At 41.8% G+C, this 22,353-nt stretch overlaps 1 long non-coding RNA gene across 1 annotated transcript in view; it reads left to right on the top strand.

Annotated features, from left to right (window-relative positions):
• The window catches only part of LOC138820843 (uncharacterized), a 91,316-nt gene extending 69,582 nt beyond the window's left edge, over window positions 1-21,734 (top strand). The window contains exons 2-3 of the long non-coding RNA XR_011369999.1: window positions 19,793-19,860; window positions 21,553-21,734. This is a non-coding gene — a long non-coding RNA (uncharacterized lncRNA). The remainder of the gene's footprint in view (window positions 1-19,792; window positions 19,861-21,552) is intronic.
• The last annotated feature ends 619 nt before the right edge of the window (window positions 21,735-22,353 follow it).

Below are 22,353 nucleotides of genomic sequence, written 5' to 3'. Positions count from 1 at the left end.
GACAGTAGAGAATTTATTCATACAGGTGAGAAACAGAAACCAAGTTTTCCTCAGTAAAGAGAACTCCCCAGAAATTTTGCCCATCAAGGTTACAGGACTGGCATTTTTACAGATGATTTAACCAGAATTGGGATATCGTTTAAAAACACTTTTTTACAATAATGGGGAAGGAAGGTCTTTCTGGTTTTATCATGATTCTGTTTGACATAATTATCAAAGATTATCAAAAGAAGGCTAGAACCTTCATTTTCCTTCTGAATCACCACAAATCATCTCTGAGGTCAGCATTACTACCCATCAGGGTACAGATGTTTGAAAGTAAGAAGAATATTCAAATATTTAACACAAAAAGGGCACAGGAAAAGTCTCTCTGGCCATGGTTCAGGAGCTTCCAGGGGGGTGCTAGGGTTATCTGGGCTATGGGGAGGTGCACCAAGGATGCTTGGGGCTGTGCACATTTATTTATTTTATAGATACACAGTACTTCAATGAGCATCAGAGCATTACCATATAAATAGGTTCTGTTTGGTGGGGAAAGTTAACTTCATCTAAGACAAAAAGTAGAACCAAATCTACCATGGAATCTAACATAGCTTGGCTATGTCATAAAGATAACACTCTTTTCAATAGTTAAACTCTCCTTCCTTTTCTTTATCCTTCCCATGCATGCAGAACACAGAAATCCAGCTGGTAGAAGGATCCTGAGCAAACATACTCACTGGGGAAAAGGATGTGAGGTATTCCCTGTGGATACTTTTGTCACGGTGATAGGCAAAGTATCCAGAAATTCTGACAATGAGTTTTGATTCATAAGGGTTAGACAGAATGTTTTAGATGGAAAAAATGCATCTGAAAGCAAGTGGGTATATTGGAGATAAAGATCATCGATGCCTACAATTTTCCCCAGAGTTAGTCTTCCCTTATAGAAGGAGTAGTGTGTAGCATCAACTTAAATACTTTGCTAGTAGAAGGTGAATGCTAGGATAAAATATTTTGAGATGAGACTCTTTTGGGCCTAACTAGTTTTGCAGACACATTCAAATCTTCATTTAAGATTTTGGTTCCTTCACACACAAAACACAGAATTTGGGATTCAGTCAAGTATTAGTTTTCCATGACATTTTCTTTACGGGCAGCCTCAGATTACAATAAACAAGGCCACCTGTATATGTTTTGATACATACAACAAAATATACTAGGGTTTCTTTCAACATATAGCCTCAAACTATGAAGGAAAATACATTAATATCAATTAAAGGAGAGCATCATCACTAGCCAGTTGAAACAGGAGACATAAAGTGCTTTATTATTATTATTATTATTATTATTATTATTATTATTATTCAGTGGACAAAATATTCCTGTCCAAATACAAACAAGTTTACTCACTGACTAGAAAAACCAGGCCCACAAGGGACCAGGTCCCCCTCTTAGGGGATGAACTTGGCTCATATTGCTATTTAAAAACCTTTGAATTTATGCCTCCTGCTGTTCTCTTTCATTTTTAAATTGCATCTATCTTTAAGCTGAGTTTCGCTCGCTGAGGGAGTACCACCTCTCCCTTCCTGAAGATTCCGAACTCCTCTGTGGTAATCAGACAATTGCAACATCAGAAAGCAGGTTCCCGAGTGTGGTGCACACACATCCCCGGTGGTGAGCCAGATGGTCCTAAATACTAGAGGGAAATTGCTTTTTCTAATCTGAAAATCATGTATTTATTTCAATGTGGATTAAAATAAGGACTTGGAACATCAAACTCTAGTGACATAGATTTTATTTCCCAAGGCAGTAATAAGCTTCAAAAGTGAATCTATTCATGAGCAATTAAAATATATTAAGAAATAATGGTATAGGTGACTAGAAATAGAGCAAAGAACAAAGCCCATTTGGGAGACAATTCTACCAAGGTCTGAGATGGTGTTCGCTAACATTCCTATGGCTTGGATCTTAAGTGCCTCCCACAATCCCATGTAGCAAGGCTAGGTCCCTAGTTTGCCTATTATTGGGAACTTCTGTAGCTTTTCAACACTGAGGCCTGGTGGGAGGTTTTAAGTGGGAGGTTTTAAGTTTTTTGTTGTTGTGGTTGGTTGTGGGGGCTGAACTCTGGTCATGGGCGCTGTCCCTTAGCTCTTCAGCTCAAGACTAGCACTCTACCACTTGAGCCACAGTGCCACTTCCTGGATCTGATACTTTTTTTTTTTTTTGGGTCCGGTCGTGGGGTCTGAACTCTTGGCCTGGGTGCTGTCCCTCAGCTCTTCAGCTCAAGGCTAGCACTCTACCACTTGAGCCACAGCGCCACTTCTGGCTTTTTTTTTCTTTTTGCTTATGTGGTGCTGAGGAATTGAACCCAGGGCCTCAGGCATGTAAGGCAAGCGCTCTACCACTGAGCCACCTTCCCAGCCGGATCTGATACTTTTTAAGTTCTGGTCAAGTGGTGATCAATTTCCATCTTCCATGTGCTTCTGCCTTGATGTCTTCCTCACAACCAGACAAAATGCAAAGGGACCAACCGAACATGTGCTGAAGCCTTCAAACATCTGAGCCAAAATAAGCCTTTTCTTTTTGGAAGGGAGCATTCACTGGGGCTTGAACTCAGTTGATCAACTTGTTTGCTTGGCTGGTGCTCTACCTCTTGAGCCAGGCCTCAAGGCCTGTTTTTTAAAAAGTTATTTTAGAGGTAAAATATCCTAAACTTTTTCTCTAGATCTCAGCCTCCTGAGTAAACAAAATTATAGGTGTACCTGGTACCTGGTACCTGGCTAACCTTTTCTCTTTATAAGTTGATTATATGAGGCATTTCTTAGAGTGATAGAAAGCTGAGGTGTACAGACATTGCTTTCTCATCTAGTAAGTGGCAAGTTTGTGCTTATAAGGAGAGGAGACAAGTCCAGGACTGTAGTCTAAATGATAAATCGACAGCTCTGGAGCTGGGCCTTCAAAGAACAAATATCTATTTCCTGAAGTTAGCCCAGCCTGATGTGCTGCTCTCAGTGTGAACTCAAGAGCCTGTCCCTCTACTTGCCCATGTAAATCATCCATTTGAGACTCAGATCGTACCACTCTAGCTTGAGGAAGAGTGCATCTACTTTATAGAAACAGGAGGGCACACAGAAATTCTGGAGCAGGTTTGTGGGGACAGCGGGTGATGCATTACCATGAGGTACTGGAACTTAAATAGGAAGTGAGCTTAAGGAAGTCCACCACTGATGTGTTCCTTATGCCCATTTTGTCTCTGCTTTCTGGCCTCCGTATGGTGACAAACTTTTGCGTTTCCAGGCCCTGCTTTCTCACCACAGACCGGAAACAACGGAGCCAGTCACAACTAAAACCTCTGAGACTGTGAGCCAAAATAAAGCTTTCTTTCTTTAAGCTGCTCCTCTCAGTAGTTTTTTCACAGCAATGAAAAGGTGACTTAGAGCAAGATGCATCTCTCTCCTCTCCAGTGGCACTTGAAGTGCGATGACTGCTTTCATGGTGGCCCAGGGATGGATTGGTCCCTTTATTCCTGACTTCAGTGTCTTGTCTGAAGAAAACCTGAGGAATGAACTCTGAAGAGTAGTCTCCCAGTTTTCACATGCAAGACAACACATAAGGCAGACATGATCCAGGGGGAAATGAAAAGGTAATGCTTATTTGAATTATCAAGTTAAAGAGACAAGCCAGGAACTGGTGACACGTGCTGAGAGCTGAGGATTCTGGCTCAGAGTCAGCCGGGACAGAATAGTCCAAGAGACTCATCTCCAATTAACTACCAAAAAACCAAGTGGCTCAAGTGGTAGATTACCATTCTTGAGTGAAAAAGCTAAGAGACAATGCCCCGGTCCTTAGTTCAAGCCTCAGTGCTAATACACTAAATACATGGATGGATAGATAGATAGATAGATAGATAGATAGATAGATAGATAGATAGATAGATAGATAGATAGATAGATAGATAGATAGATAGATAAATAGATAGATAGATGCGTGCATGCATGCATACATACATACATATGTACATACACACATAAAGACCTAAGTACAGGAAAACAAAGCTTGAGGAATGAGGAAATCTGTCATTTACATGGGGCTGAGGGAGGAAAACTAGGATGGTTGGGGAGGTGGGAGAGAGCTGTAGTTCTCAGGATTTTTTTTCTAGAAAGTCCTCCCAGTTCTCCAAAGGCTTAAATGATTTTCAGAGAAAGAGAGATGGAATTCCTCAGCTCGGAAGTGTGGCCAAGATCTGAGTCATCTGTGTGCTTGTGTGAGTGAGAACAGAAGTGAGCTCTGGTCTCCTTGCTGCCACCAGCTTCTTAGCAGGAGGTTGCTTTTTGTTTTTAATTTTAGGATTCAGACACAAATGAAATTTATGTGGCGGTCCAAAGGTGAGGACGGAGCCCATGAACACGTAATAGGTAACTGCATTTGATGGAGTCTGAGCAGAGCAACATTAGCTGTGGAAATGAGCTTCAAGTCAGTCTCAGGTTCTGTGGCTCTTTCAGTTGCTCCCGGGGGAAAGAAATGATGCTTGAGTACATCCGATCTAATAAATAAATCAACGCATGCACATTTTACAATGATTGCCTTCTGCCAATATTTCATGAACCTCCCAAGTGGGAAGCGTGGCTTCCATGCTCCCCCTCTTGACTGATCAGTCTTCCCCCAGCTCCTGTCTTTGAAATCTTCAAGGCCGAAGGCTTCACTAGTTGGCAGTCTCTGATTCTTAGACTATAAAAATAAGCCCTTAGTTCCTAAATGATGTCCTATTCCTAGTTGGCCTAAATAATCTTCCACAGCTTCTGATACCTTTGATTTGTTGTTAAAATATTGTTGGCTGAGATATGGGGTGCTGAGATGTGAGGCAAGGAAACTTCTTTGTCCTTCTACAAAGGATCGGAGTGGTCAGTCGGGAAGAGAACCCCCCCACCCCCCAAGACTGAGATTCTAAAACCTCCCAGTGGGAGAGAAAGAGGAGAGGCTGTTCTTTGTAAATTATCCAAGTGCGTTTCTGCAAATGTGGAGCATTTGGGCTAAAATAGAATCTTGGCTTCGCTTTCTCTGCAATTGGCCAGGGACAAACGCACACTCTTCATTAGGCTCGGGGAGGGAAATTCTGGCATCCAGCCTGGAAGGGAGATTTTATATTTCAGAGAAATGATGCATAAAGGACATCCTGCAAGAAGCTGCTGATCAGTGAAATGCGTATTTGCTCAAAACATGCTTCCACAGCTGAGCCCCACCCTCCAGTCCAAGTCTCTCTGGCTGAGCTCTGTTCCATTGGCTCCTCCATCGTCTTCTTTAAGACCCCTTCTGCCAGAGCATCATTCTGTGCAGTTTCAAAATCATTTTGCTGATGGGGCCACTTCTCTTTCTATGGACCAACAGGCATTTGAAATCTCACCACAGTCAAGCGCTTCAGAAAGAACAGGCAACCTTATTTTACGGCGGATCCATTCTAAGGACTTTGTAGATGTTTGTCATTTCCTCCTCATTTCAGGCAGGTGCTGTATTTGCTATTCCCAGGGTACAGAAGACAGGTATTTCATTTCAACTTTTTGGCTCCAGAGCCCACACTTTTAAACACAACACTAGAGCAAATTTAATACAAACTTCCTAGGGTGTTTGGCAGGTCAAATGGGACAACCAAGAAGGGTAGGTAAGCTGGAATAGCCAAAGGTAAGAAAACCAGATAGTTTTAGGGACACTTCTGTCAGGAACTTCTGATCCCCAAATCACAAGAACTAGTTACTATTCTATTCTTCCCTTCCATTTTCCCCTCTCTCCTCTCCTACTCTTTCCCTTCTTTTTCCCTGCCTGCTCCACCACTCCCCCCCCCAAAGTAGAGTGTCTGAAATAGTGTATTGGCTTCAAATGGTGCCAAATTGGGGCAGAAATTCTGCTGGTTTTACTTCTCCCTTATCCCAGCACCCAACTTGTACTGGAACATTACTCATGTACAGAACACATTTATTTCAACATTTCCAAAATTGTAGGGTACTCCACACTGTCCAACTTACCCAAACCATAAAGTATAAAACATGCTTTTCACATTAACAGGGTTTTAAAAGGTCTATTTTCTTGCTTTTATTTTCATAGCAAAAATAATTCACATCCACAGTTCTCTTCCCATTCAAAATGTCAACATTTCAGTGGGGAAAGGAAGGGGGAAGCAACATTTACATCAATTTTCGCATGTCAGAGTCCCTTTTGCCTCCCAATTCATGGCTTTCAAATCACAGCTTTGAGAAATCACAGCTTTTGTTTCTATCTCTTTAAATTCTTACTCCAGACCAGTTACCTGGAATGAACCCTGTTCAGGAGAGACTGCTGCCCCATGGACTAGGGAGTGGTAAAGCGTAAGTAGGTACAGCTGGGAAGGCTCTGGCACGTGTCAACTCCAAGATGAAATCATTGTACCGGCAGAGTAGAGCTGAAAACACAAATAAGAGACAGAAATTTGAACGAAACCCCAAGATGATGTTTTGTGGAATTAAGGGCAAGGCTAAAAGTCCAGAATAAAGGAGCAGTTGACTTGATCTTACAGCAGCCGTTTGTGGTTTTCTTTATTGGTTGGCTACTTTGGCGTTTGTTGAATTGCCTGCTATGTGCCAGCTGCTCTATCAAAGGCCTCCACGTGTGTTAGCTCAGCAGCTCAAATCGAGGATTGTAGTCGACCATTCCTTAGGTTCACAGACTTACTTCTTCCTTGCTTCTTTTTTTTTTTAAATTTTTTTATTGTAAAGATACTATACAGAGGGTTACAGTTACATGAGTGAGGTAATGAGTACACTTCCTCTTGAACATTGTTACCCCCTCCATTGTTTTCCCCCTACCATCCCCTCCCTCCCTCCCTCCCTTCCCCGAGGTTCTTTTTTTTTTTTTGATTGTGATTAAGTGATTACTTAATTTCCGGAAATTCACAGTATTGTGGAATAATGATGCTCATTTAAAGTCACAAGTTCATTCTAACTTTCCTGGAGCAAATTGTCTATCACAGTCTGTAATATATAACGGTGCTCACATGTTATACACCATACATGTGATCAGCAGCATGGGGATATTTGGTAGTGGTTCAACAAGATGAGTGGGAGTTCTTTGTTTCTTAAGTCCTGTTAGTTTTGTCATATCACCTAACATTTTGGATTTATCATCCACTTATCAGGGAGACCATGTACTGTTTGTCTCTTCGTTCTTGGCTTACCTCGCTCAACATGATTCCTTCTAGCTCCATCCATTTCCCCGCAAATGCCCCTTGCTTCTTTTTTAAAGTTTGTTTTCATCCCAGCTGTAAATGAGCAGTGATTGTTAGGCATCTGTGTCTACCTTGGAGCTGCCTTTCTGGATTTGAATGAGCCATCCCACGGCATGGCTCATTCCTTTCCACGGTGGAAGACAGAACCTGATCTTCCCCATGTTCCCGGCTGGGTTGTGACTTAGTTCTGGATCACAGGCGGTTCTGTGAGATGTCAGTTCAGCAGTTAGTGCACCAAAGAGGCAGGTGTCAACCAGTGTCAGGCCGGCAGCACACAGGAGCTGTAGCAGTGGTCGAAATTCTAGTCATAACATCCAGCATTTCACGAACAGTGGTTGTGTCACACTAGAGCAGCCTCTATTAGAATTTGGAAATTATTTCAGGAATTTTCAAACTACAAGTGTTACTGTCTGGCCCTTCCTTAAATTTCTTCCTCAAATTGAGCCAGTTAGAATAATCATATGGCTTATCCCATGTCACATTCCTATTTCTAATTTAAAAAAATTTTTTATTGTGAAAATACTGTACAGAGGTGTTACAGTTACATGGGCAAGATAATGAGTACATTTCTTATCAAGCATTGTAGCCTCCTCCTTTTCCCCCTACCATCCCTTCCCTCCCACCTCCTCAACTACATCTCCCATCCCCCAGCCTAAATTGTAAAGTTTGTTTTTCAACATAGCGTCTTGTACATCTCATTGTTGCAATGTGTCCACCTGTATCCCTATTTAAACAATTTGTTTTTTTTCCCTTCCCCTCCCCAAATCATACCAACATCAAATACAGTGAAAACAGTGGTTATACCGTGGGGAGGGACATGCAAAGCAACAAAAAAAAATCACATGACATGGTACCTTATAAATATGTTAGGTGGTAATCTGAGAATGATTGAAATATCTCCCTTTTATATCACTTCTACAAGTGACAGAAAAGATCATTTAAACATTATTAAATAGAGTCTTACAATACAAATACAAATAGTAACATTTGAAACTATGAGAAACTTTTCACTGACTGGAAACTATGAAGCAATTCTTCGAAGGATGGATAGGCTGTAAGTCAGTCATTATTGTTATGTCCTGCCACAAACATATCAATATCATAGAGTACCAAACTTTTGTTTTTCTAACAAGTCAGAGGCTCGGCTTAGTAGCATGGATTGAAATGATGCAACATGAATGGTCAAACATATAATAGGAACTTTTTTTTCTGAGTTATTGTTCTTGATGCTATTTTTGCACAAATGTCACCTTATTTAACACGTATAACTTTAAAGTAATGTAATTCCTCTTTAAATATTTAAAATATTCTTTTTTAACAAGCAAATCTTGATTTATTTTGTTAATGTCAAGTTGAGGTCTTTTGGTTAAAGTTGTACAAAGACACACATTAAGAAGAATTCATGCTTTAGTCACACTTGGTTTTTCCGGGTGAATATCTTTTCTTCCTTGTATGCAAAGATTCTCATGTACTTATATGTAAAGTGTTGCATTTTTCTTTATGCAGGCCATACTATTTTCTTTAAAATTATTTCATGACATCATTTTTGTTGTTGCTGTAATTTTAAAAACTCTTTCATGCGTCATTTTGGTGACCTGTTTTCCTTGCATGCAAACTCCTAAATTTTTAAGCTATTTTGATCATTTATACTATATCTTTGGATTTTTTGAAGAATCTAAAAAGATCTCTGAAGAATATAAAAGAATATAAAAGGTAAACATTTACCTTTCCTTATATTTAATTTTCCTTTGGTCAAGATTCCTCAAATAATGAAAATATAATGATAAGCTTATTTGAGGGGGGTCTTGATTGTGATATTTTACCTTTAAAGAGATTGCCAGATATTAGTGTGAAATATATTTTCTTTTCAGAATAAGCAGCTTTTATTATATTCTTTTTTGAATTTTAAAACTAGAAACTGGCTGTGTATTTTTAAAAGTAACCTTGCCCCATTTATTTAAATAATGTCATTTTTCTTGTCTTTGGCTTACTGCTGTGATATATAAAGAGAATAGTTTTTATATTAGTAAATCATTACTGAAGTTCTATATTACATTCTGGATAGCCCTGCACTTGTAGACTTTTGATACATATGTATATATCTTCAAAGTGAATTACACTCGATATTTCATTTTATTGTTAACCATGGGCTTGTTATTTTTTTGTTTGGGGAAGTTGTGTTGAATATACTTCTGGCAGCATTCCATTGAATATCATCTTGCTTTTTCAGGAAGAATGAGTAGGTTCTGGGGCAGAAGAAAGTTCAGAACCCAGCATTGTCCTCATGCTAAGTTTTGGGGTCTTTGTCTGTGGCTGGCTTCTAAAATGCATCCTGTGGGCTGAACTGTCTCTGTCAGTATCACCCAAGGCTGGTGCTCTACAACATGAGCCACATCTCTGCTTCTGACTTTTTGCTGGTTAAATGGCGATCAGATTCTCTCAGATTCTCTCATGTGATTTGGTTTGGAGTAGGGATCTCCTGAAGTGTTAGGATCACAAGGGTGAGCTGCCAGTGCCCGGCTGAGGGCCTCTTTTGTGTTGCCAAAATGACTTCGTTTTCTTTCCTCCCCACCTCTGGAGAAACAGCCAAGTTAGTTCTGTCCCCCAAATGCTCTGTTCCCCATCCTTTCACATACGTCACATTTCAGAAGCCTGTCCTATTCTGCAAAGGAAGCTAGGTATTTAGACCTCAGGCTGTTGCCGTGTGTCCTGCTGGGAGACACGAGGTTTGGTGTGTTCCCTGTGTCAGCTGAAGACATCATTCACTAAATCATCCCAGACACAGGATGTCATCAAATGAAGCTTCAATTTATAATCTCCCAGGGCTCTTGGTCGCAAACCAAATTGAAAGGTATTCAAATGCCTGGGGCCATGTTTTCTGCCCCTAGATTCATTTCTGCTTTGGATCTTCCACCTTTTCCTTCCTACAGGGGTTACACTGTATGACCTTAGTATTTCTAAAGGCAATTAGTAGGTGAGAGATTATCACGACATGTTTATTTGCAAGATCAGATTATTACTGTCATTATAATTTCTCATAATTTTTGAAGCTTACGCTGCTCTTTTCCATAGCTTTGTTCAAAGCCTGTCGGGGAACAGGCCATTTGGAAACTGTAATCAGAATTCTTGAGTTGAACCAGGCTTTTGAATCATGGTTTTAGTAGTGGGAGTTGTACAGCATGGGAAAGGAGTCCAGCTGGGAGTTCACATCGCTTTGATCACTAGGCTGAACAGTTTGCTTTGATCAGGGAGACAACAGTTCATAAAAGAGCCAGCATTCTTTCTGAAATTTTCAGGTAAACAGAGAGATCATTTGAGACGGTTGTAAAATGAACAATTCAGATCCGAGACAAGGATCTTCTTTGAAGTGGAGTTAGGGGCCTGTTGATTAACATAGCAAAGAGGATTGTTGGATGGAAATTGGTGGCTTCAGACCCTGGACAAGTACATCAGGACTTGGTCGTGGCTTGATGCTCTGTGTTTTGGGCTTCCAGGTCCTGGACAGATTCTTCTGTAGGGCACACAGGATATGAAGACAAATCTGTACAAAATAAACTTGGAAGATGACTATGAGAATGAAGAATTTGTACAATAGAAGGTACTAGAAACAGTAGCATGCCCAGAGGTTTGGGAGTCTCGGGAGCTTGAGATAAATTCCACCTCTGTATTGTGTGTGAGGCCAGAGGCTGGTTGTGTTGACCCTTGTGATTAACACTATCTGCACATATTAAATATACATACATCCAGGGTTACTTTTAGGATTTAATGATGTACCTTTTAAAGAAAGGAGCTCTGTGGATGCCAGGCATCTTGGGAAAGAAAAAAATATAGGAAATCCTAAACAATACTGTAAAATTCTTCTGTGGTATTCTTATACTCATGAGAGGAAACTATATTTGATTTTCCCAAGCAGATTGTTTTTAAGGTATTTTGAATTGTATTCTAATGAGATTTGCTTGAACATCAGTAAAGTTTTATTTGTTGAGATGAGGGTGTTTGAACTTTTTGGAGGCTGTAGGGGTACTGCTGCACGAGGGAACCATGGAAGCACACGCGTTTCAGTGTTAGAAATATTAGTTGGGCAGACTTCTTAGCATTTAGCTGTGAATCTTACCTTGCCTCCTAACATTAGTTAGTTGCCATCTCTTTGTACCTAAATCACCCAGATCTGATAGTTACCATACGAAAATTGTTGGCCCTAAAAGTTTATGCTAGTTACCTTGGACGAAGTCCAAAGGCCCAGGGTCCCCTCTGCTACAATACACCATAGACACGCGGCTCTTAGACACTTGGTTCTTGTCACCCTAAGAATTGTTCCATCAGCAGCAGCTCCCCTCCTCCACCTCCTCCCTCCCCCAACCCCCATGTTGACTGTTTGCATTTCTGTGTCATCCCCAGAGCTCTTGTATGAGAGCAGACAGGGTCACAGATGGGTGAGGAAAAGGGGAACCAAAGACCACAGTTCCACTGAGACCAGGAGACTCACTGGAGAAAGAGGTGTCGACCTTATGTCTGTGTCGTATGCCATTTTAATGAACACTTACTGTATTGGTTTGCTGATACTGCCATAAGCAAGTCTCTTCAAACTGGGTGGGTAAAGCAATGGACATATATATGCTCAGAGTTCTGGAAGCCATAATTCCAAGATCAAGCTCTACCAGATTAGCTTCTCCTGAGGCTCTCCCTTTAGTTGCTTTCTTGTTGTGTCCTCTTCTGGTCTGTTCTAATGACTTCTTCTGACCTGAGGGTTCTTATAGTTGTTCAGTCTTTTTACCTTATGTACCCCTTTAAAGACTTTGTCTCCAAATACAGTCACATTTTGAAGTATTAGAGCTCAGGATTCACACATGTGATTTTTGTGGGAAGGAACCAGCCCATAATACTCTGTTTCAAGGCCTGGGTGCAGAGCTGATTGGCTCAGTCACTGGCTTTGAGGTCTCAGTACAGTGAGCCAGTAGAGATGTCTCACAAAGGTCAGACTAAAGTTTCCACATTGCACATCTGCCAGACACTTGAGCTTGGCTTCTTTTTTGGACGATAATATTGGCACGCCCTTCATCAGAAGTCTGTATGTCCTTCGTGTCTGAGACAGAGAGCATTGAGGCCTAGTTCTTTATACTGCTGACCATGTCATCTGTGTCTTCATGAGTCAGCACCTGTGTCCAACCTTCAAATGCTGTTGTCCCTGTGTTACGGGCACACGGCTTTATTTTTGTCTCTGAGTGGTCTTCTCGGGCACCTCGAACAGTCTACTACTTTGCTACTTCCATGCGATTCGCAGACCAAATATGTCACCATCATCTAGGAACTTGCTAGAAATCCCAGGTCCCATTCTGGTACTACTGAACTGGTATCTCGATTTCTAACTAGTCGTGGGTCCATAACACTCTGAGAATTTTACTGTATTAAATTTGTCACGCACAGGATGCTTATCAGTTGTCTCTTGTCTCCAGCTTCCAGATTTGTCCCTCACCCACTACCTATGTGAGTAGCTGCTTATTGACATCTTCTCAGGATGCCTCCCAGGGCAGTCTTCTTAGCTCGTCCCAGCTCCACCCATCGGCCTGCCTCCTCTGCCGCATTCTCATCTCAGAGATGTGCTGAAGTCCACCTCAGCCCCTCTCGGGTCTGAGCTCCTTCCGCATCTCTCCCTCACCCCTCGATTCCCATCCATCCAGTCCTGGCGACTCTTCCTCCCACTCTACTCTTTATCTTCATGTCTCCTCTGCCTTTTGGTGGCACCTGCCCCAGGCTGGGCCTTCATCCTCTACCCTCCTGGATGATAAAAAAAGATTTCTAAGACATTTGTTGGCATGCAGCTTTTCCTTCTCCATTGCCTCTGCCTGGATCCTCCCTATCCCTGGGTTGCCTAGCAACACTCCATCCCTTTTTAGGCTCAGCTCAGGAATCCTGTTTCCTGTTCTCCACCCCCACGCCAGGAATCCTCTTCTCTATGTTTCCTAGTAACTGTGCCTCAGAGTCTGCCTTGGTGAAAGAGGATTCATAGGAATGTTTAAAGGAAGAAATGAATTCTGTTCATGGGCAGCACTTCATGCCTAACACAGTGTAAGTGTCTAATGGCTTCCTGACAGGTGGTCTTAGCAGATCCTTATCCTCTTTCTAGACCCAGGGTTCTTATAGCATGGTCAGGTGACCCCCTGCATCAGAGTGGATGATGTTAGGATGTATCTGAGGTGTGGAGAACTCTGCTGTGCACCAGGGCTTAGGAGTAGGTACTGTGCCTGAGTTGTCTGAGGAAACTGGCCCTCTTTCTGTCTTTCTTTCTTTCTTTCTTTCTTTCTTTCTTTCTTTCTTTCTTTCTTTCTTTCTTTCTTTCTTTCTTTCTTTCTTTCTTTCTTTCTTTCTTTCTTTCTTTCTGTTTGTTTTGCTGGTCATGGGGCCTGAACTCTGGGTCTGGGCGCTGTCCCTCAGCTCTTCAGCTCAAGGCTAGTGCTCTACCACTGGAGCCACTTCCGGCTTTTTCTGTTTATGTGGTGCTGAGGAATCGAACCCAGGGCCTCATGCTTGCAAGGCACGCACTCTACCACTGAGCTACCTTCCCAGCCTCCTGGCCCTCTTTCTCCTGGGCCTAGAGCAAGGAATCTTTGTATTCTTACTATACTTGATGTCAGCTGGACATCTGAGGTGAGAGACATCTTTCAGGGTGTGATATACAAAAACAATATAGAAGCAAGGATACAGTGGCTCACGCCTGTAATCCTAGTTAATCAGGAGGCTGAGATCTGAGCATCATAGTTCAAAGCCAGCTAGCCAGGGAAGAAAAGTCTGTGAGACTCTTATCTCCAATTAATCAGCAAAAAGCTGATATGGTGCTGTGGCTCTAATGGTAGAACACTAAACTTGAACATGAAAATTCAGGGACAATGTTGTGGCCCTGAGTTCAAGCCCTGGGGCTGCTGCGTGAGCACGTGTGCACACATGTGCTCATGCTGACACACACACACACACACACACACACACACACAGACACACACACACACACACAGAAAGCCACTGGATTAATTCCATACAAAAGAGGCTGAAGAGGACAGTGTGTCAACTTGGCCAATTTATAGTTTTGAATGTGTGCCCAGAAGCTGTTTGAAGAGAAAATATTTTTAGAAATATGAAAATAAATACAATTAAATTAGATGTGTCAACCATTTTTTCCCTCTTATTTTAAGACTGTCCTCTGACCATTACAGCTTAGGTAATGACAACTGTTTGAATAATGGTGTTGTATTTCTAATTAAACAATCAAGGCTCTCCAGTCATTATATTATCAAAGATAGGGGCCAAAGCCCCGAACCTAAAGTAGAGCTATTAGATGGACAGAAATGGCAATAAATATGGAAATATTTTTCTTAGTTCTTTCCTATACTTTATTAACACTTTCCAGCCTAGAATATGTGTCCCTCCATACATTTAAACCAGTGTTGGCTAAGGGTGAACACATGTACATGCTAGAAACGAGCCACCTCGTGAGTAGCTGTGTGACCCCAAGCAGCTCTCTCAGTCTTTTAGAATCTCTTCTCTTTCCTATAGAGTGGGAAGGAGGGGCGGATTAAATTCACCTCCATAGTTAGATTGTATACATTGAATATGTACTTGTTTCATTTATTTATTATATGGGAATTTGATCATGAGATTCAGAGAAGCCACATTTTGAGAGGTTGAATGGGGAGTCTTTATTAGAAAGCTGGCGACTGTGAATGGATCCATGTCCCCAAAAATCTTGTAGCATTGAATGCACTTAATACTCTTAGGAAACTGAGCCATGCAGGAAGTAAAGAAGGAGCAGAAAAACAATGGCAACAAACAGATCAACTCTAAGGGAGAGTTGAGGAGGGGTGCCATGGTACCTGAGGAGCGTCAGGAGGCATGGCACATTGGTGGCAGAGGTGGAGGGAGCCTCAGTAGGGTCATGGACAGGGTGCAGGGTCACAGGGAGCTTGAGAGTTTACAGAGTCTCAGGAGTTCACCGTACCTGTCTGGCAGGTCCAGGAACCTATTATCCAAGTCCCAATCCCTGCCTCTAGGAATGAAGGCAAGCCTAACACCTGGGTGTGGGATGATGGGGAAGTCCCCATCATCTACCAAGATGCCAAGATGGTGCCAGTTAGAGCCAGTATTCATATATTATATTGTCAATATGTAATGGTTACTTCAATATTATTTTTTCCTAAATATAATCAAATACATCTCAACCAGGACATACTTAGCCAAAACATTCCTGCAGCAAAGTGACTCCCTTCTAGGACTGTTACAAGAGTTAGAGGAAAAGATACAGATGCTTCCCAGGCTGAGGACATTTTGCTGAAGTGGTTATAAGAGAAAGAAAGAGGAACTGTTAGGTAGATAGAGTTAGAAAATAGTAGACAATACACCTGGCAAAAAAACATGTGGCCCAACATGGTGCTTCTTTTTTCCCACAGTGCCTTGGGCTCTGTCTCAAAATGGCACTTCCTGTTCCCATAGTGCCTCAAGCCCTTGCTCAAAATGGTGCTTCTTCTTCCCATAATGCCCTAGGTTCCTACCCAAAGTCCTTATGTCAGCAGTGAAGAAATGCCTCATGCACAATCAGGCATGTCCAATCAAATCCACAATTGGACATGACCAATTGGATTTACTTCCATGCTTGCTCCTATAGAAGAGACCAATGAGGGACCCAAGTAGATATGTGGGTCCTCGCTGACCAGTTATGTCCCAAGGTAAGAAGAGAATGATCAAAGCACAAAGGCCACTTCCCTGAAAGAACTTCATTAGACTCCTGGGTCTGGGGCCCCTCACTATGGAGAGTTTGTACTTCATGTTTGCTTTCAATAATCTTTTTGCTTTACTATACTTCACTATTCCTCTGCATCTTAATTTTTTACCCAGCAGAGGAATGGTCCCATACATCTAGAATGCAGGATTTGTGGCCTTGTCTGGGATCTTGCTCAGGACCATATGTTATATCTGCTTTCCTCTTAGGAGCACACTTAGCCATAGGTATGGTGCTTCTATCCCAGGATATGGTAATAAAGACAAAACTCTCAGCAGCCACATAAACGAAGTCTGACTGAGATTTCAACACTGTCATGGTAACTGAACTTAGTTGCTCACACCTCAGTATACAAAGCTGGATTGTAAGTATGTGTGTGTATGTGTGTATATGTGCATAGTAAGCTATCACTTACATGCTGATTTTGTTTCTGTAAGGCTGACAAAATTGGGAGGTGCTTCACTAGCACTATGACCAAACCTAAATTAATTTATACACATTAGAAGAGGAAAATCATTTTTTGCAAAGCTAGCAAACCAAAGAAGACAGGAGATTATTTCCACAAAGTTTCTCTTAAAGAACTCAGATATGGGAAAGAGCTTATAGGAAGGCAGAGGAGGAATAGGGTCCATGGGTGGGAGGGAATCAATGACTGTAGGATTCAAGGGCCTGGGATAGGTCACTGTCTCAGTTTGCTCTTACCTTCCTATAAGAAGGAGAGGAAGGCCCAAGAATCAGTGTTTTCAGCAAACCCATCCTTCATGTCCCTGAAAACAAGCTTGGGAGCATCTATTATTATTATATATTATATATATAATTATATATTATATATTTATATTATTATATTTATGATATAATTATATATTATATATATTACCCACACATCAGAGCTATCTTTTACAGCAATGCTAGTCAAAGACTAAGATTATATTGCTTAGCTGTATTAACACCTCCACCCCACCCCCAACATAAGTGATTTGCAAAGTCAACTGCAAGTAAGTGAAGCTAGAGGACTTATTTGGGGTTCTCTTAGTTGCAGAACCAAACAAGAAGCCTGAATTCTGGAACATACAGGTCTTCTCTTCATATTGGATCAAAAAACTGGGGGGAGCTGAGCACCCTCATGAGTGTCTGAAATGGTGTCTGACTTGGGAAACTTCATTCACTGGAATGATGCGCATTAGAAGTGGATTCTTGGTGATGACATTAAACACACGGAGACAGACTGGAACAGATTGGCGGCACTGCTCACTGTAGTAGGAACACGGAAGGCCCTGGGCCTGTGCACCAAGCATGAAGCCTGAGGCTGTGATTTGCTCATCCTCTGCACGAGTCTCATTCTTTGCATTTTGGTTTCTTAAGTGGAAGCTCAAAGCGTCTTCCTGTTTCCTTTTCCTGCCTTTGGGGCACAGCTCGGTGTATGGAATTTGTTACAGTCTGCCCTCATGTTTGTAGTTCCTTTTTTCATTCTTACCTCCTCTGACTCCCATTTTAGGACTGACAAATGGAGCAATCTGCAGGCATTCTGCCCTGAAAACTACTGCTGACTCCCTGCACTCCCTCATTCTTCCTGGGCTTTCTCAGCCCAGGACCCAACTCCTGTTTTCTTCTAGCTGCCACATGTGCCCTGATCCCACTTGACCTTTAGTTCATGGATAGGGTCCCGGTTCCCAAGGAACCCACTCTTTTTTATGGCTTGGGTTATGGGGAAATCACTGGCTGAAGACATAGTTAAAACATGCTATTTCACAAGGAAAAATAATTAAAATACAGAAAATAATTGGAATTGGTCAGACCTAATCTATAAATGTAAATGCATAGGCATTAAGGAGCACTCATGGGAGAATCCTTAACTTACCTAAAGTCACTGGCCTTACTGTCCTTGCATAACAGGAATTCCTGGGCCTCATTCTTCATCTGTAGCCTACCTGATTTTACTGGGCTATTTGAGAATCGTGTCATCCCTGAGAAGATTCTGGTCTCCCTCCAGAGTGCAGGGTAGCTGGATCAGAGGAGTCTTCAGAGCTGAGGGCCTGTCTCTGACACCAGGCCTTACTCTCTCACGAGCTCACTAGATGTAGTCGCTGTCGCTGGCTCCGTTCATAAGAACCCCACCTCATGGAACTGTGAAGAATCAGCCAGACATTGCCTGAAGGCGTCGTTCACTGGGCTTTTCCTTTTAGGCGTTCTTGATCACATTCACTCTTGTTTATAGTTTATATCATTTTACACTCCCACAAGTCCCCCCCTTTGTCTCTTTAGGACACTTAGCACCTTACTGGGGTGCTGTTACTGTACTCACCTGTGGGCTGAAACAAAAGTCTGGGTCATCGTCTTATATTCCATGATTCATAAGAAAATGTACTTGTTGAAAGAACAAATTGGAGTAGCTTGTGAGTTAAATGTTTATGTATTTAAATCTATTTAAATATATGACTTCAGCACTTTTGGAATAAACTTAGAGCAGTCCCCTCCTCTCCCTTGCCCCCGCCCCCCCAGGCCCATGGTATAAAGAATGTCACCAGAGACAGACGAGGGCACCTATGAATGACATCACTAAAAGCTGTCTCCACCTGGAGGTTGAAGTCTTCTACAGATTCTGCAAGCTCAAGTCAGGCTGCAGATCTTCTGTTCCTTTGTGTTCAGGAATCATTTTTGTGGGACATCCATGGTAGGCAGTAAGTGGTATATATATTTTTTGTTCTGGAACTATGACTATTGAAATTTCAATCCATGGATAATTAAAATGCAATATTATTTTTGACCTTCAAGTTGAAACTAGCAGGAAAGAATTTCAAGTAGAACCACCTAGGGGGGAAGACATCATTAAGACAACTGGACGAATGAGAGTGACAACTCCAGGAGAATTCAGGATGTAGAAGCAGGTTTCCGGGGTCTACAGAGACCACTCAGAGCCTCAGAGAAGGGATGACTCAGAGGGGCAAAATGGATGACCCAGGTCTCTAGATTGGGGCACAAGAAGGAGATCCACACATTTTGGCTGAACTGTCTGGCTATGATAGCAGTTTCCCCAGATGTAAAAGGCAGCCATTGATGTATGTTTGCTTGTATTTGCTTTGAAGACAAACGAGTCCCTGCTTTCTTCAGGAAGGCCATTTGTGCCCCCAGAGTATCTATCTCAGGTTGGTGAGCCACATCTCTGAAGAGATTAAACACCCATCTATCCCATATCAGTGTGATTTTCCTAAGTGATTATGGGAGGTTTCATGTTTCAGTTTGGGTTGCAGAGTTATGAAGGAAAAGAGCTTATGAAGGAAATATCTCTGTGAAATTTGCTTATTCACATGGCTTGACCACTGTAGAGTGGACTCCACAGTCACAGAACAACCATGTGTGCAGGAAATCCCCATTTTTCTAATGCCTGGATCTCACCAGCTTCTCTCTAGAGTCAGATGAGTCTGCAAATGACACACACTGGGTTCATGGGAAGAATGGGAAACACAGTGTCTCCTCTGTTTCTAGCTGTCCGTGTGGCCGTAGGAAGGCACCCTAACTTCTCTGACCTTCTGTTTCTTATTGATTAAGTACAGAAAATGTTGACTTTCTATGGTCTGTAAAAGAGATGAAAAGATAAGAGGTGAAAGGTAACTGGTAATCTCTCCTTCGTTTTTTCCCTACCATCCCTTCCCTCCCCACCTTCTCAAGTCCTCCCTCCCCCAGCCAAGTTGTAAAGTTCGTTTTCAACATAGCATCTTGTACATCTCATTGTTACAATGGGTCAACCTGTATTCTTGTTTCAGCATTTTGTTATTCCATTCATAATTCTATTATTGTAGGTGTGTGGTTGCTGACATCTATAATTTGAGAGTTCAAGAGGCGGAAGCAGGAGGATCATGAATTTGAGGTGAGCCTGGGCTTCACAATGTGTTTTGATCTCAATAAACTAACAACAACAACAACCCCAAAAGATCCAAAACCAAACCAAACTAACATACAATAATATGAACCATATACAGAGTAGTGGGTTCTAGGCAGCCAGTTGCTTAGGCATAGTCTGCATATGGATTAGAGTGTAGTTACTTAACTAAGAAGGATACTAGGCAAATTTGGTATCTTTAAAAACCACATGGAGAAGGATGCATCTGGAAGGTGTTGGGGAAGATAACAGAATAGCACCATCTACTAGAAGGTATGGCCAGAGGAGGATGCCTACATCAGACATGATGAATCCTTGCTGTTGCCCTGTCTAGTTCTTTACCTTTCCTGAACCTGTGTACAATGGCAGAGCCCTATTCAAGGTCACCAGCCACCAATGCTGCTGGCTTTCCATGCCATCTAGTCAATGTCACCAAATACAGGCTAACCATTTTTACCATTCCTGCCATGAAAGAGCAAGACTGAAGAAAGTTAGACACGAAGAGTTTTAGAATAGTCATCTTAAGGGTCCTCATGGCATGACAATCCGTAGTTCTGCAAAACTCCTCATCGGGATGATGTATTGGCGAGTTTGCATTTTTACGGGGGCTGCTATCACAAAGAACCCCCAGCTGGGTGACATAAACCACAGACTTGGAGCTAGCTGCTCAGTTCTGAAGGCTGGGAAGTCTTGAGACCGAAGCGTTGACAGAGTCCTTCAAGAGAACTTTCTGAGGAACTTGAAGACAACTATATTCCTGTTGTATTTCCATACGATCTTTCCTATGTGTCCACATGACCATGTTCAAATTTCCTGTTCTTATATTGAATTTTGGCCCATTGAAACAATCTCAATTTAAGTTATTTCTTTAAAGACTCTCTTTTCAAATGCAGTCATGTTTGGAGCACAAGGGTTACAACTCAGGCCATATGCTCTAGTCCCATGGCGTTTCCTGCCCAGGCTGGCTTTGAACCGTGATCCTCAGATCTCAGCCTTTTGAGTAGCGAGGATTAGAGGCATGAGCCACTGGCACCTGGCCCCTTCATCCCTTTTCAACTGAGTCCATAATGGTTCATGAACATTGAAACAACTGATATGTTTCCTATTCATATCTACTTAGAGTGGATACTCATTTGATCTTTGTTAGCTTAGTTCTCTCCTAATGCACAAAAGAAACCAAAACTAGGTAGGAGGTGACTCAAGACAGGGGCTTGCAGGAGAGACAGAGTTGGCAGTCCTGATAAAGGGCCACTTTCTTTACCCAAATGCTTACTGGAAGCAGCTCTGCATAGAGATCTGGAAAATCAAAGCCTATGTTCTAAACTGCCTTGCATCTCACTGTCTTTTTTATCTACTTCAAGCTAAGTCACATCAGTAAAATCAGTTGATCTCGCTCTATATATATCTGCAAAAAAGACTCCTCTAAGTGACAATCTTCAGGATATTGCAGAATTCACTCCTACTTTACTCTGGGTATTTAATCTTGGAATAGAAGATTAGCACAGTGGAATTGATAATGCTTCTCATCTCAGAAAGCAGCGGAAGGGTTAATTCACTAAGTGACAATTTTAAAATAATATCTGAGTTATTTCAAAGCTATTTCCCCAAAGAGGCTGGTGGAACTCCTGAAACAATGTTCTTAAAAGCTTTTTTTTTTTTCCTGGTCCTTCTATCCTCCAGAGATTATTCAAGAAGAAGAATAAAACTTTATCTGATGAAATGTGAATTGGAGGAGAAAATGATAAGAAGTATTAAATGACTGATCAGAGTGAGAGTTTGCTAAATGTCTCCTACAAAGGCTGGTTGACAAGAAAGACATCACGAAACTCCACATGCCCATTCAAGACTGTGGGGGTCCCAAGTTGGTCACATACTTGCCAAGTTCTGAGAGCCATATTTTTAATTAAGGCAATGCAAGAAATGTAACACTTCCCATGGGAATGGTTGCTCATCATTAGATTATGTGAAAGCTTCATTCTTAAAGCTCTCTAGGCTATAATGTCTTGATCAGTGAAATATGGATAATAATAGCATCTACCTCACAAGATCATATAAAGATTAAATGAAAAGAAGGCATTGAAATGTCTTCAAATGGTGCCTGGTATACACTAAGCACTTAATAAATGAAATAACATCCATCTTATTCATTGCTTTCTTCCAGTAAACCAGGAGCACCTGCTAAGGAAGTGGTGTGCCCTGGGTTACGTCCATCAGACTCATTGCTGCAGACGTTACATCTGTTCTAATTTAGGCAGAAGAGGAATTTTAACAAGATATTTGGTAGCTCATAGGACCTCTGGGAGGGCCAGCTACTGGACAGACTTGTTTCTACCTCAAGACTGTTCAGGGAATGAGGCTCTGCTACCACTGAGAAGAGGCTCCTTAGCTTGCAGCTGGAAGTTGATGGCTGATCTTGTTGGAATGTTTTCCACACATGTCCACCTTCTTCTGGATATCACATCTGAACTGGAGTTTGTCATG

The sequence above is a fragment of the Dipodomys merriami genome, unplaced genomic scaffold (genome assembly GCF_024711535.1).
Source record: "Dipodomys merriami isolate MVZ:Mamm:240054 unplaced genomic scaffold, mDipMer1.0.p SCAF_9, whole genome shotgun sequence".
NCBI lineage: Eukaryota > Metazoa > Chordata > Mammalia > Rodentia > Heteromyidae > Dipodomys > Dipodomys merriami.
The sequence above is the reverse complement of the archived record's forward strand: the minus strand, read 5'-3'. Positions and strand labels throughout refer to the sequence as shown.